This window comes from Macrotis lagotis, chromosome 1, assembly GCF_037893015.1.
Source record: "Macrotis lagotis isolate mMagLag1 chromosome 1, bilby.v1.9.chrom.fasta, whole genome shotgun sequence".
Classification (NCBI taxonomy): Eukaryota; Metazoa; Chordata; class Mammalia; order Peramelemorphia; family Peramelidae; genus Macrotis; species Macrotis lagotis.
Genome location: NC_133658.1, coordinates 562050735 through 562066283, shown reverse-complemented (window position 1 = coordinate 562066283; position 15549 = coordinate 562050735). Strand labels below are relative to the sequence as shown.

Sequence of the window (15549 nt, the reverse complement as noted above, 5' to 3'; positions counted from 1 at the left end):
TCCCTTCCCTCCCCCCACGACAATACTCTGATACTGATTATACCCATATGATAAGGCCAAACATTTTCACATTAGTCTTAAGAATCAGAACGGAAAGGGGGGGACCATGAGAATAAAAACACATAATTGAATTTTAAAAAGTAAAAATTGTATGTTTTGGTCTTCTTTCAAATTTCATAGTTTTTTCTCTGGTCGTGGATAACATTTTCCATCATAACTCTTTTAGAATTGTTTTTGATTATTGCACTGCTGAGGGGAGCTAAATCTATCATAGTTGATCTTCATAAAATGTTGCTGCTATTGTATATGATGTTTCCAGGTTTTCTACAACCTTCATTTTAAGGAGGATGCCCAGAAAAGGCACCTCTTCATTCCTCTCCAAGCTGCATACCTGACTCTCCCAGATTTCCACTACAACATCCTCTTCCATGGAATATTTTCATCTACTCTCTGCCTCTGGTTTTCTTTTCCAAGTTCCTTTTAATTGATGTCTTTCCCCATTAGAATATTAAAAGGGTAGACTTTGATTTTCTTTCCACTTGCATTTATATTCCTAATGTTTAACTGAGTATATAGTATATAATAAGTGGAGTCAACAATTCTAGGTTCAAATCCTTCTTCTTATCCATTAGAGAGACAGCTAGGTGAATCAGTGGAATCTAGAGGAACTTAATTCAAATTCAGTCTCAGGGACATATTAGCCATGTGACAATTGCTTTCAGCCTAAGTTTCCTTATCTAAAATGAAGCTAATGATAATATTTACATTACAAGGTTGCTGAGGATTAAATGAGGTAATATATGTAAAGCATTTTGTAAATCTGAAAGTTTTGCTATTATCATTATTACTAGCAGCAAAATAATGATCAAGCTTACCTTTTTTGATAGTATGGGGAAATCTGTGGAGCCCTTCTCAATATGTTTTCAAATACATTAAATAAAACAGCAAATTACAAAGAAAAAAATGCTTGTTGACTTGACATGAGTGGATTTAAAGTTATGAAGCTGCATGACTTAGAAGAGGCTGAGGTCCTACACAGAAATAAGGAAGACTTCCTTTATTATTTTTTTGCAGATAAATTTTGACACAGCAAATATGAGTATACTCACAACTCGCCAGCAAAGTATATTCTTCCACAAAACATTTAAACAAAAGGGAAGGCATTCAAGTTAAGACTTGACCAGGGTCACACAGATAGTCAGAGGCTGAATTTAGACCCAAGTCCTCCTGAACTCCAGGGTCAGCAGTGTTTTATCCACTGTACTACTTAGCTACTCCTAAAATAGTTTGTTAAAAGAACATCTATCTGCCTTTAACTTTGATAAGAACTGATTTATATGGCATTTCTAAAAGTTCTGCAAAGTACATTGATTGCTTTTAATTATTTGTTCTTATTTATATATTTAATTATTATCCCCATGTTACAAATGAAAAAGCTGAAGGCCATAGACAAGGGACTTGCTCACAATCACTCACTTAATAATTAATCAAGAGCTCAGATATGGACCTAGATCTTGTACATCCTGAGTTTATTTCTCTAGATGTATTCTGCCACAAATGTTTTGGTAACTTAGTATCAGTATTTTCCTACCTATTTGACCTGAAGTGTATTGCCATTTAATGTTGTCTTGATTTGTATTGTTGTATTCAATGGCATATCATTCTTTCAGCTTTGCTTCTTTTGAGTTCTATCACTTTATATAAGTTTTCCCATATTTCTTATTTGACATTCTTTATGGCTTAGGAATATTCTATAACCATCATATACCACAATTTTTTTCAACTATTTCCCAGTTGCTAATTATAAGAGTTTCTAAATTATTGCTATTACAAATAATTCTACTATGGATATTTTGAGATCTTTTCTGACTGGCAATAATCCCTCCTCCACCCCCACCCAAGGTATGAGGTCACTAAATGGAAAAGTATGAAGAAGTGTGTATTCCATATTGCCTTCTAAAATAATGTGACAAATGCTCAGCTTCACCAGCAATGATTTAGCAGGCTTTGTTTTCTATAGTCCATACAATGCTGATTTTTCCCATTTTCCCCCAACTTTTTTCACCTTTGCTAATTTGATGGGGGATAAAGTGATATATCAGAGTAGCTTCATTTGCATTTTAACTGATCATAGTGAATTAGGGTGCCAGGGGACACCAAGAGGAGATGACCAGCTGGCAGTAAGATACTGTGGATTTCAGAAAATAAATTAGAGCAGTATTCATAAATTTGGGAATAATCTGCAGGGAAAAGATTTTTGAACTAATGGAAGTAGATCAAATCATCATGATGAAGAGTATCAAAAGGAAAGAGGACCTAAAATCTAGACTTGAGGAGTCTCTACTCTAAGGTGGAAGGTGAATGATGATAAAGAAAAATGGCCTTGGGCAAGCCACTTAACCCCATTGCCTTGCAAAAAAACAAAAACAAAAACAAAACAAAACTAAAAAAAAAATGAAGAGGAGTGGTCATGCAAATAAAAGAGAGATCAGTCACAGGAAACCTTGGAAGGATGGAATGTTCAGGAAGGAGGGGTAAATTGACAGTACCAAAAGCTGCAGAGAAGTCAAGGATGAGGACCAAGGAATGACTTATGGATTTAGCTGTTAAGAGACTATTGGTGATCTTGGAGGAAAGAAATTTTAGGAGGGGGTGAAACAGCAAGTTCAAGGAGCTGATGTGAGAAAATGATGAGAAAGTGGAATCAGGGATGAAGATTATTATTTCAAGGCTTTGAAACTGGAAGGGAAAAGAAATATGACAGAAGCCTGAAGGAATTTTTTTAAGGAAGTAATGAACAGGTATTTTCTTTACAAATCATTTGATCCTAACAACAATCTTGAGGGGAAAGTGCAATGATAATCTCATTTTTCACAATTGAGGAATGTGTGGCAAGCAAGTTAAATGATTTGCCTAGGATTATCTGTTGAAAGAATATCCTGATTCAGACCTTGCTCTGGTCAATGAGACAAACTCAGGAAATAACTCGAAGGTAGATTATTAGCACACCAAGCAATAGGCGTGCTACTGGCCCAATTTCAAACCCACCTAAAATTTTTATAGAAATAAATAAACCATTTCAATATGGGGGGGGGGGAATGCCAATTGGCACACATATCATTAGGAGATAAATTTTGAGATAGCTCAGCTTTTTCCATCTCTAAGAGTATTTCTGGACATTTTTTTTTTTCAATTGTTCAGTGTGGCGGTAGTGGTTAAAAAAAGTGGAGAGAAAATAAATACTTGTAAAAAAAGTCAAGCACAGATCTAAAATAAAAAAAATGGAGTAGTTGGCCTTGGGCGTGGAGTAGGCCCACAGGGACAATTGTTTTTCCCTTGGAGATTGATATTTAAAAAGGACATCTTCTTCAGGTTGACTGCATACTTAGCTCAAATTTAAGCAAGGTTTGTCACCTAGGCTGACATTGTACATGCTTACACAGCTTATTGCTAGGCAGCAAGTGCTTGAGGTCAAATTTGAACTCAGGACTTCCTGATTTGAGGGCCAGAGTTCCATCCAAATGTGCCACCTATCTGTCTCTAGTGGTAAATTTAAGGAAGGGGTAGATATAAGTATGTATATTTGGAGTGGGGGGAAGGAAATAGTAGTGAGAGAAAAATTGAAAATGAAATAGAAAGGGAATACTAAGAAAAGCTCCCAGATTAAACATTAGGTGATGGTATCAAGGGCAAAAGCAAAAGAGTTGGCTTGAATTCAGTTCAAAGACACATAAATCACGATTCGATCTAAATTTGCCAAACACTTTCTGACAGAGAAGTGGCAGATTTAAAATAGAGAATGAGACATATTTTGAGACATGAAAATTTTTTATTCTTGACTAAATATTCATTATTTTTTCTTTTTTTCCAATTCTTTAAAGGGAAGTGGTAAGAGATGGAGAGAAAATGAATTATTTGAAAAAAAAAAGTCAAGCACTGAGATCTAAAAAAAAAAAAAGTTGAGTAGTTGACCCTGAGCATGGAGAAGGAACACAGGGACCATTTTTCCCCCCTTGAGGACTGAAATAAAAGAGGATAGATAAGGTGAATGAATATGAAGAGGAGTTGTGAGGTAGATAAAGGAACTCAAGAAATATGGACTCTATAACCTCAGTAAAGCAGGAATGAATGGCATCTACTAAGAGAGGAGAAAGGACAGGATGGTTGTAGTGGATATAGGAGAGGAGAGAAGTATGTAACAACTGCTGAATGAAGTAGGAGAGTGTGTTAAAGAAGGAAGAATGAAAGGATTTCTGGAGGCAGGAAAAGGTCATTAAAGATTAAAATGTACCAGTCCTCCCTGCCTCCCACCAGGCATTTGTTCAGTTTAGGTGACAAAGGGCATCCAAAATTCACAAATCCTAATCCCTGTCCACCAGACTCTTAATGCTATAAACAGTCTATCGCCCCTTGGTAGGTATTCAAAAGCATTCTGTATAAATTCCTTCAGCTCTTTAAGATGTCTTTTTCTTCATCTGTCCTTTTCTTAATTCTTAACTCACAGAAGGAGAGTCTTAGCTCTTTTCCCAGGCTAATCTCTTTATCTGTCTTCTTGATTGCTCTTTCTTCTTGCTTCCATTTAACATGCTTTGGCTTTTTTATCACCCCCCTTCTCTTTTATTCATGTTAATCTTTTCCTTTATACTGGTCTCATACCTGTCTATAAACTGTTCAAGTCTCTACAATTCTAAAAATACTCAACCCTTGACTTTTTTTTAAACCTCATCTCAAATTTGTATCCTAGTTCCTCTTTTTTAAAATAAATCTCTTAAATGAGTCATTACCCAAACATTTACTCTTCAGTAAATTTCAATCTAATTTCCATCTATTTTATTCCATTCTATTGAAATTCTTTACAAAAGGTCACCAATAGACTTGTTAGGGAGAAATCCAATAGTTTTCCACAGTGATCTTTCCTGACCTCTCTGAAACAGTTGGCACTTTTAAGTAGTCCTTCCACTATACCACCTCTAAGGTTCTACCTATGATCATCTTCTCTTTAGCTACTTTTCCCCTTGATATTGGTAAAGATGAATTAGATGTATGCTAGAATCAACTCAAAATAGACCCAGAAGGAGAATTATTAAATTTTCAGATTGAATATTTGCATCTTGGAAATTGGTAAATATTACAAATCAGGCCTTGATTTGCTGTTTTGTTGCTTGTCTAGACTTAATAATATAGATTAAAGTAAAAAAAAAGTAGTATGTATTTTCCCCCCAGACAGACAGTTGTTAAATATTTACCAGCATATATTTGGATGGGGCAAGAGTGACTGTCTGGTATTTCTAATGTTTTAATTATATGGGATATTCACAAACCTCCATTTCTATCTCTAGTACTGAGGTTCAGACAAGTTATCTCCCATTGATCAGTTCATCAAAATCAACTTATCCAAAACCAAGCATCCTTCCCTTTAAACCTAATACTTCTGAATACATGGGTATACCATAATTCATGTTTCAAATACTGATATTATTTTTTACTTTTTCCTTTTTTCTACATCTCACATCTAACTATGGGTAAATAATGTTTATGTTTACAATAAAATTTTCATTTGTACCTTCCTTCCTATTCTCTCTTTTACTCTTCTAGTCAAAGGCCTTATTAGTGTCTGGTTGAACTGTTGTTATAACTTTCTTTTTTTTGTTTTTGTTTTGCAAGGCAATGGGGTTAAGTGATTGACCAAGGTCACATAGCTACACAATTATTAAATATCTGAGGTCAAATTTGAACTCAGGTCCTCCTGCCTCCAGGGTTGGTGCCACCTAGTTGCCCATATTGTTACAATTTTCAAATCTTTCCACTTCTAAAAACTGGGACACACTGCACTGCTGGTGGAGCTGTGAACGGATCCAACCATTCTGGAGAGCAATTTGGTACTATGTCCAAAGGGCAGCCAAATTCTGCATATCCTTTTTCTGTATCCCAAAGAATTCACAAAAAAGGGGAAAGAACCACATGTACAAGATATTCATAGTAGCTCTTTTTGGGGTAGAAAAAAATTGGAAATTGAGGGGATGCTCATCAATTGGAAAATGACTGAATAAGTTGTAGTATATGAATGAAATAGCATATATTATTGATTTCAGAAAAAAACCTGACAACACTTACATAAACTGACACTGAGCTAATTGAGTAGACACTGTATGTTTTAATACCAACATGATCAGCTATGATAGAATTAACTCTTTTCAGCAATATAGTAATTAAAGAATTCTAAGACCTGTGACAGAAAAATTACTATCCACATGCAGAGAAGAATCATGGAATTTAAAGGCAGATCAAAATATACTATTTTCAGGGTTTTTAAAAATATTTTTTGCTTTTTTCCTTCTCATGGGTTTTCTCTTTTTGTTCTTATTCTTTTACAGCATGACTGATATGGAAATAATGTGTGACACAATTGTACATGTACAACCTACATCAGATTATTTGATATCCTAAAATGGGGGGGGGAGGGAAAGGCAGGAAAGGGAAAGAAAACTTTACAAAAAAAATGTTGAAAATTATCTTTACACATAATTGGAAAAATAAGTAAGTTTTAAAAAAAACTTCCTGCTTCCATTCTTTCTCTTCTCCAATCTATCCTCTATACCAGTGGCATCAAATACAAACAGAAACAGATACCAATGGGCTATATTGACATAGAAAATACTGTATTGCATTTTTATTTATTTTGCTAAACATTTCCCAATTACATTTTAATCTGCTTCTGCTCTACTAGCTATAAGTTTGACATCTCTGTTCTTTTTCTTATGCACAGTTCCGATCTTATAACTCTCTTGCTTAGGAGTTGCCTATCATCTATCAAGGAAGATTTAACCCTTTGTCTGCCATCAAAGCCTCACAATTTGATACATCCCTTCATTTGTAACTTCATCTTCTGTTACGTTCTTCCATGAACTCTACATGTCAGTAAAATTAGACATCTTTCTGCCTTGAAAATGTATTATGCTATTGTGAAGCTTTGTCTTTGCTCATACTGTTCCCTATGAGTGAATCACTGTCCTTCCCCTTCTTTGCCCTTTGAATTTTTACTCATCTTCTTAAGCTCAGCTCAAATGTTCTTCCTCCAAGTGGCTTGGAAGAATGCCATAGACTTCCTTCTTTCTTCCATCCCCTCTCTCCCTCACTCTCTTTCTTCCCTTTCTTTTTCTCCCCCCCCCCCTCACTTCTCTAAAGCAACAGGTGACACTGGGACTAGAATTAAGAAGGTCTGGATTCAAATCCAGCCTCAGACACTTAACTAGTTTTGTGACCCCAGGCAAGTATCTTCACCTGTTTGCTACAGTGTTCTCATTTGTAAAATGAGAATAATAATAACAACTATCTTCTCTCAGGACTGTTGTGAGGATCAAATGAGATAATAAATTGTACAGTGCCTAATACAATGTGTGACACATTGCAAACACTATAGAAATGCTATTTATCATTATTATTATTAAAAATACCATATTATCCTTGTTTATAACTACCTGTTTGTGGTATCTCTCTCTCCTAAATTATCTACAAATATTAAGATAAGAAGTGTTGTCTTTTCTAAACTTTTTTTCTCTATCCAACTGTAATATAGTACCTATAACAGGCATCCTTTACACATCTTCACAATCTGGAAAATCTATATAAAATTTTTTGTCCCTCCCTTCATACCAATTTTTTTTTCTTTTCTCAGGTGTTTAGAGTCTCTTGCTGCTAAATTTGAGTTAAGTATTTGATCACAGGCTCTTTGTCATCTATTGGCCTTTACATCTGTTGGTCTTCTGCAGCTTCAGCAAAACTTCCCCCAAATTCCCATTTTATTTCTTATGCTGACCTTTGACATATCAAAATCACAATGGGGATGTGTAAGAGATGCTGTAGCATTATGCTTTAAAATTTTTTTCCTCCACCCTCCCAGAAATCATGCAAGGAAGAGCTGTTATTATCCCCATTTCTGTGAGGCAATTGAGGTAAACAGAGGTTAAGTGGCTTGTCTAGGCTCACACAAATAGAAAGTATCTGAGGTCAGATTTGAATTTAGATCTTCCTGACTCCAGGCCCAGAGTTATTTATACTTGGCCATCTAGCTGTCTCACACTTAATAGGGGCTTGATGAATCTTAAATGGCTTTGATAGTCTTTGCAGTGACCTTTAGTATTTAATTCAGAAAATAGGAAATTACTGAAAACTAGAAGCAAAGGATAAAAATGATCAGCATTTATTCCTTTTTCTCTTAATTTTGCATTGCCAAAAGCTATCATTGTATTTTCCTTAAAGGCTGTTTATTTCTGAGGACTAAAAATTGCTGACCTAGTATTAGTGTTTTATTAGTTTTAATGTTTGATCTCTAAACTAAGGCTTTGGAGAGAAATAATCATTAAATAATTGTTAATATCTAGGAGACACATGATTTATCTCTTTCTGTAAACTAATTCTCTACCAGGCCAAGCCAGCATCTGAAAAACACTGCTGATACTGAGATTGGATTAAATTTCTCCCCAGTTGTAAACCTCACTCAGGTGGGGGAAGCCCATTATGTTTTACTCTGACAGATCTCAGAAAATATGTATAGGCAGTAGATAAGTCTCCTTGAGCAAGACTGAGTGATCAATCATATAGCCCAGATCCTCATTAAAACAGTCCACCTCTTATTATATTATATTATTATTTTTTTCATGATATTGTTAACCAATTAGAGTGGACTATAACCCTCAGGAACACTCACTCTTACATATAAGGATTGAGTGAGTTCCATCAGGGGTCATTGACATTTGATAGTGTCACTGACTCCTTTCATTAATTATATGCTAGCATAATTAATAAAATGATTAAATACCCCAAATTATGTCTCTCAAATTTTTTAAATATCACACTTTCAAGGACAGATTAAACATATTAGATTTCAATTCAATAGATTCAATTAAATGGAATTCAACACATTTTTATATGAATTAGTATTTTTATAAGTTTAGATTCAGTATAGTTTGATTTTCTCCTTTTATCTTTCTGTGGAGAATTGTTTTGCTTCGTTTTGTAATATGAACACCATAGGACCAGGGAGGTAATAAGCTATTAGCACTATTGTTAACAAAGCATTTGGGCTAGTCCTATTTGAGCTTTCCCCTTATAAGACTAATACATTTTCTGAGAATCACATGATCATTCAGAAACTCAAAAATGCTTGAATTCTTCAGCTTCTTGTTAAATAACAACAATAATAAACCTTTGGGTGCCCTTTTAAAGCCTATGGCTCTGCTTCTTAATCATTAACCTCCAGATTATCACTGCAGCCTCTTGCACTAGGGATATTATTATTATCCTCTCTAATTATATTTTCCAGGTTCAAAGTCCTTGTGTACCTAGATAATAGGAAATAATTAGTGCATGACTCTATTCCTCAATCTCTTGAGCTTCATGTGGAATCCTTGAAGGATATGGGTGTGTATTTATACACATATATATAATACATGTATACATAAATATATGTGCATTTATGTATCCATATATGTGCATATTATATATACATTTAGTACATAGTATGTAATTAACTACTTTATTTATGAGCTCTACAAATGTTTTTAAAAATTCCTAACTGATATTAAAATGTACGATATATGTTATATAAGATATGAAATATATGATATTAAAATACATGAGGGAGTTCTGGTCACCCTTAACTGTCAACAGAGACATTCACAGCATCAAATTAATTTTATTTTTAAAAGCAAAAGATAGTTTCTTTCCAATGATACCAATTTGTTAGGTTGGCTAATAAAGGATAAATGATGTCATCCATCATTGCAAAGATATACAATATATCTCTTCAAAATTTAATATATTTAATATAAGCCTAAAGGTTACAAGAATCTGCCTCAAAGTTTAAAAAAAAAATTTCCAGAATTGATGTATGGGATCTTTTGTTTTGCCTATGTCTTTAAGGAGACTACTGGAGAAATCTCATTTTCATTCATTTATACCATGAATACAGATGAAACACGTAATATATAAAAAGCATTGTGCTAAGTGTTATGGAAAATTCAAAAAGGTGAAGCAGCATATTATAGTAGAAAGATTGCTGCAGTAGATGTTCAGAGACTAAGTTAAAATCCTGCCTTTGCTACTTATTAACTATGGGATTCTAAGCAAGGCATTACACTCAGAGCTTCAGCTTCCTTATCTTTAAAAACAGATTAGGGGCAGCTAGGTGGTGTAGTGGATAAAGCACAGGCCTTGGAGTCAGGAGTACCTGGGCTCAAATCTAGTCTCAGACACTTAATAATTACCTAGCTGTGTGGCCTTGGGCAAGCCACTTAACTTCATTTGCCTTGCAAAAACTAAAACAAACAACAACCAAAAAAAACCCCCAACAGATTAGGTGATCTCAATGGTCACTTTCAGATAAGATAGGGCTGCTAAAGTAAAAAAATAGAAAGTTGTCAATGTAAATAGAATATTAGAAGAGCATAAGATTAATCCAAATAAGGTGACATATGGTTCACAGTGGTCTTTCCTATAAGAAATTATAGGATTCAAAGCCAAATGATATCTAGGAAATCATCTAGTCTAACCTTTTCATTTTACAAATGGGGAAAAAAGAAGCTCAGAGAAGTAAGTGCCCCAAGGCAGTAAGCAGTCTTATTCTTACTAGTTATTACTTATACTACACTCTCTGACTCCAAATGCAGAGCTCTCTTACTAGCTATCAGAAGGAAAGTCAGCTTCTTTTGTTCACTCTCATCAACCATTATCACTAAATGGAGATCTTAGAGGAGCCTTCATGTGGAGGTAGAGTTTTAAAGACAACCAGGAATCCACTATTGTGTTCAACAAACTAGAAATACAAAGACAAAAGCTAAATAGTCTCTTCCCTGAAAGAGATACAATCTGATACAAAATAGATAAACCCTATTCACACACACAAAAGTGAACACAAAGTAAGGCAAAGTAAAGAAAGCATTTTTAACACAAATAGTTAATACCTGGAGGGGTCAGAATAGATTTCCTATAAGAACTGGCAAATAAGCTACACTTTGAAGGCAGTACATATAGGTGAAGGGAGAAGTCAGACAAGTAGGATGCAGGAAAATTTATGAGAACATACAAAAGAAGGAGATGAAAAAGTCTTATATGGGGATTTGCTAAATTAGGCCAGGTTAGTACTCAACTAGGTGATATGGTGGATAAGAGTATCAGGCCTGGAGTCAGAAAGACTCATATTCCTGAGTTCAAATCTGACCTTGCAGAATTACTGGCTGTGTGACCCTGGGCAAGGCAATTAACCCTGTTTGTCTCAGATCCTTCATACGTAAAATGAGTTGGAGAAGGAAATGGCAAATCATTCCAGTCTCTTTGCCAAGAAAACTCCAAATGAGGTCATGATGCGTCAGATATGACTGAAAAAATTACTAAATAGCAACAACAGGCCATTTTAACTAGAACAGAAAATGTTAAAATGACAGATGTACATAGAAGCTAGATTAGAAGGGACTTTCAATGCTAGGATTTTCTGTTTTATCCTATGGAAAATGGAGATTTTTGATATGAATAGATGGTGGCTTAGTCAAATCTGTGTTTTAGGACCATTATTTTGGTAGTTGTATAGAGGATGTACTATCCAGATGATAGACTGAAAGAGGGAAGATAAATTAGAAAGCATTTGAAATGGTTAAAAGAAAGAAGAATAAACTGGGGTACAGGATATCTGAGTGAGGAGAAGGGAATAGATATGAGGTGTTGCAGACTTCATTGACAAGGCTTGAAAACCGATTGGGTACAAGGGTTGAAGGAAAGGAAAACATTAAGAATGATTCCATGGCTTTAAAAGTGGATGATTAGAAAGAGGGTGATGCTATCAAGGGAAATGGAGAAGTTTGGAAAAGAAAGGATAACTAAAAGAACAAACATGAGATCCATTTTGGACAAGTAAACTCTGAGATGCCTATATACGTACGCGCGCGCGTGTGTGTGTGTGTGTGTGTGTGTGTGTGTGTTAGAATAACTCAGTAACTTTCAGGAAATTATGGTAGGATATATGGATTTGGGAGTCATTTTCTTTTTTTGTTTTGTTTTGTTTTGTTTAGGTTTTTGCAAGGCAAATGGGGTTAAGTGGCTTGGCCAAGGCCACACAGCTAGGTAATTATTAAGTGTCTGAGACTGGATTTGAACCCAGGTACTCCTGACTCCAGAGCCAGTGCTTTATCCACTGCACCACTTAGCCGCCCCATTGTATTAGTCTTATTAAACTTTTCCCTCCTCTTCTTTTTTAAATTACAAGAGATGGTTTGATGGGAAGGATAGGAGGAAATATATTTGGAATGAAAATTACAAAAAGAATTTTTTAAAAAAAGAATTAGAATTAAGAAAAAAATCCCACTATGCCAAGTGCTTTTTCCAAGTTGTTTTTTGGGGAGATTAATTATATTAAATTAGAATGTAGAATTTTATAATGAATGGAGGATGGCATCTCTATATTCACTCTGCTCCATTAGGATATTTTAGTAAACATGATAACTTCTTTATTTCAGTCATGAATGTCTTTTTATTCTTATTTGTTAATAGAAGAGTAAGCCTGGTGCTCCTTAGAAAATATGGAAAGAAAACTCTAGAAAGCAATTGTCTAAATGGCTCAAAATGATGGAACTTGAGGGGAATTACACAATAAACACAGTGGGAAAAGTGAATTAAAATTTACACTCAGAGAAAGACTAGTATTTTGACAAGCTAGATTATACTTGTTAAAAGCCTTATGCTAATATTTCTAAACATAAGTATAAATGTATATTCCTATTTTGAAGTCATACTAGGTAATTATTATATGAATCCATTTTGACTTTGAGCCAATAAAAAGTTTGCTAGCTGTCTCATCTCAGAAAAATAGGCATTGTTCAGCTAGAATAGATCAGCACCCAACTCTGCTATCTGGAGTGAATGAATTTGCTGAAAAGTCTCTTCAGATCTAGGTCAATATTCTAAAACAAAGCTTATTTTCATCACTGCAAACCCAATCAGTGGCATCTAAGACACTGTGGCAATCTCTGTGTCTACAAATATATTCTAATAGTGCAGTAGGGTAGGAAAGGATTAGCTCATTCATGCCATGGTTTTCTGATCTTTATAAGTCTCTTTGGTTTCTCTTTTAAGTTGTGGTTTAACTCAACCACTTTTCTTTTTGTATCCTAGTATCTCCTCGTGATTTGAAAATAACAATTGTTATCATATAATTCCCTGGTGGGTATTACAAAGATCCCTGAAATCCATAAAGCTTTGGCAAAAACATTATAATACCAGTTGCTACAAAGGAGGGCTGAGTGCGTTGGTAGGTAGAGATGTAATTTTTTTAAGCAAAGAGCATCAACAAAATATTTTAAAATACATAGATAAAAATAAAAGAAGTCAGAAAGGGAACCAAACTAGCAATTTTGTTACTTTCTTGATATATTTAATACAATCATAATTTATCTATATTTTTTCTATATTGAAATATTTGAGTTTTCTCAATAGAAAGAACCAAAAAAAAAAGACTTTTTATATTGAGTTATTTGAATTTTAGGATAGTTAGGTAGCAAAGTGGATAGAGTGCCAGGGCTGGAGAGTCAGGACAACTAATTTTCTGCCCTCCAACATTTATTGTGTTTTCTTGGGCAGGTCACTTACCCCTATTTGCTTCAGTTTCCTCCTCTGTAATATGAGCTGGAAAAAGAAATGACAAACCAAGAAAACCCAAATGGGATCACAAAGAATAGGACGTGACTGAAAAGACCACTGAAATTTGGGTTTTAACTATTGCTAAGTTCAGAATTAAAAAAAAAATTCAAAAGAAGATTGTAGGATCACATGGGGACACTTTACTGAGACTCAGAAATTAAGTAAAATTACACATCTTTGGGACAGAGTCAGACTTCTGCGGACAAATTCAGCACTGTATTTTACACTCTATCCCATGTTAAAAAATCATGCTCTTCACAAAATAAGAACAGACCTCAGAAAAAATAGGCAAGAGATCCATGCAAATTTGTATGATCCTGCTGTTGCTGATCATAACTAATGCAATTCAATAACTACATTAAATTCTTGTCATGCGAAAGGGATACACTTTCAATTAGAAATTTAAAGGACATGGAGAAGCACTGGCATTGCATTTCAGGTGTTCACCTTCATTAACTCCAATGCTAAAATTCTATCAAGTATGGAGCAAGTCATCGATGAAGTAATAAGGTAATGAAAAATTTCTGTGGGCTGACTGGTTTGTGCATAGCAATCCCCAAGGCTAGCTGTGTGGGAATGCCTTGTAGTTAATCCACATTACTGGAATTCTGTCAAAAATTTACTATAAGTGTAGTACCTGAGGATAGGCTAATTATCTTCTGTATCTGTACTAATTTCTGTTTCCCAAAGATCCTTGGAATTATCTCCCAGTTTCTCAGAAAAATGACCCCAAGTTTGAACAAACTCCTGGAGCTTGTCCAATGAATGTCCTATCTTTGCTCAGCCATTGCTTCCACCCTGGTTCTGTGCACATACCTCCTCTCTGATAAACAGTTCTCATATGCAGGATCCCTGTCAGTGAAGATGAATGTGTAAGAAAATACAGATAAGAAAAAGAGGATGTGACAAAACTGAACAGTACCTGTTATAAAATGTTAATTTGAAAACTGTAAATGGTATATTGCCTGGAGTCTACTATATACTGTCTATGCATGTGAGAATCATAATTAAATGACAGGACTGTAAACTTGCTTGTGTCTTTCTAGTTAATACTCCAAATTGGTTGCAATCCTTGGGAAACTCCAGTTTGAATGTACTATTGCTCTAGGCCACAGCATTGCTCATTTAGAAAGCCCAGAGTCTCTATTAGATGTCTTGAAGATAAACAAACTATATTTGACAATGATCCCACATGGCTTCAGGATCTGGGTCGTCAGCATTGAGACTTCTTATTCAAACGATTAACATCTTAAAAATCTTGTTGTTGATCCAAAGGGACAAACTCATCAGATCTAATTTCTCTTGTCTTGTGGGGTGGGGAGAATGCTATTAATAACCCTTAATCACAAACTGCCAGCGTCACTCATAGGACCACATGACTGCTCATTTTTAATCAGTTACCTATTAAGTTTTTAATTATTCATAATATAGCAATACATTCCTGCAATGCTAAATTAGAAGACTAAATCCTTGTCTCTCAAAATTCTTTTCTGTTGACCAAAAGAATAGTCAAAGATCCTATCTTCCCACAGGTCCATTTCCCATTTTCCATTAAGGTCATCCATCCCTTGGTATTTTGACAGAAATGGATCTATGTTTGTCCAGACATATGGCTGCTATTTTATTTTTAGATATTTCCTACCCTGAAAACTCACCTTTATAAACTTCTAGTAATCTTCACTGTCATGATATTCTTCCCTATATGTCACCTAAGTGCAAGGTAAAAATTAAGCATTTTTTTCCCTATCAAAGGAAAGAAAGGAGAAACAGGTATGATTTTTTTGGGGGGGAAGGGGAATATATTAACCTCTCATGTGAGGGACATTAAGGCCTGGTGTATAGAAAGCTAACTTTGGAGTTAGG

General features: G+C 34.8%; 1 protein-coding gene across 23 annotated transcripts in view; it reads right to left on the bottom strand.

Moving 5' to 3' along the window:
• PLCXD2 (phosphatidylinositol specific phospholipase C X domain containing 2) overlaps positions 1–15549 on the bottom strand; it is a 96636-nt gene that overhangs the window by 59606 nt on the left and 21481 nt on the right. For 7 of the 23 annotated variants that reach the window (XM_074214454.1, XM_074214463.1, XM_074214453.1 and 4 more), the window contains one exon: positions 876–15429. The exons of 2 other annotated variants lie outside the window; for them this stretch is intronic. The gene's annotated coding sequence lies outside the window, so the exon portion shown is untranslated. The remainder of the gene's footprint in view (positions 1–875; positions 15430–15549) is intronic. 14 more of the 23 variants (XM_074214451.1, XM_074214464.1, XM_074214462.1 and 11 more) reach the window with 13 other exon arrangements.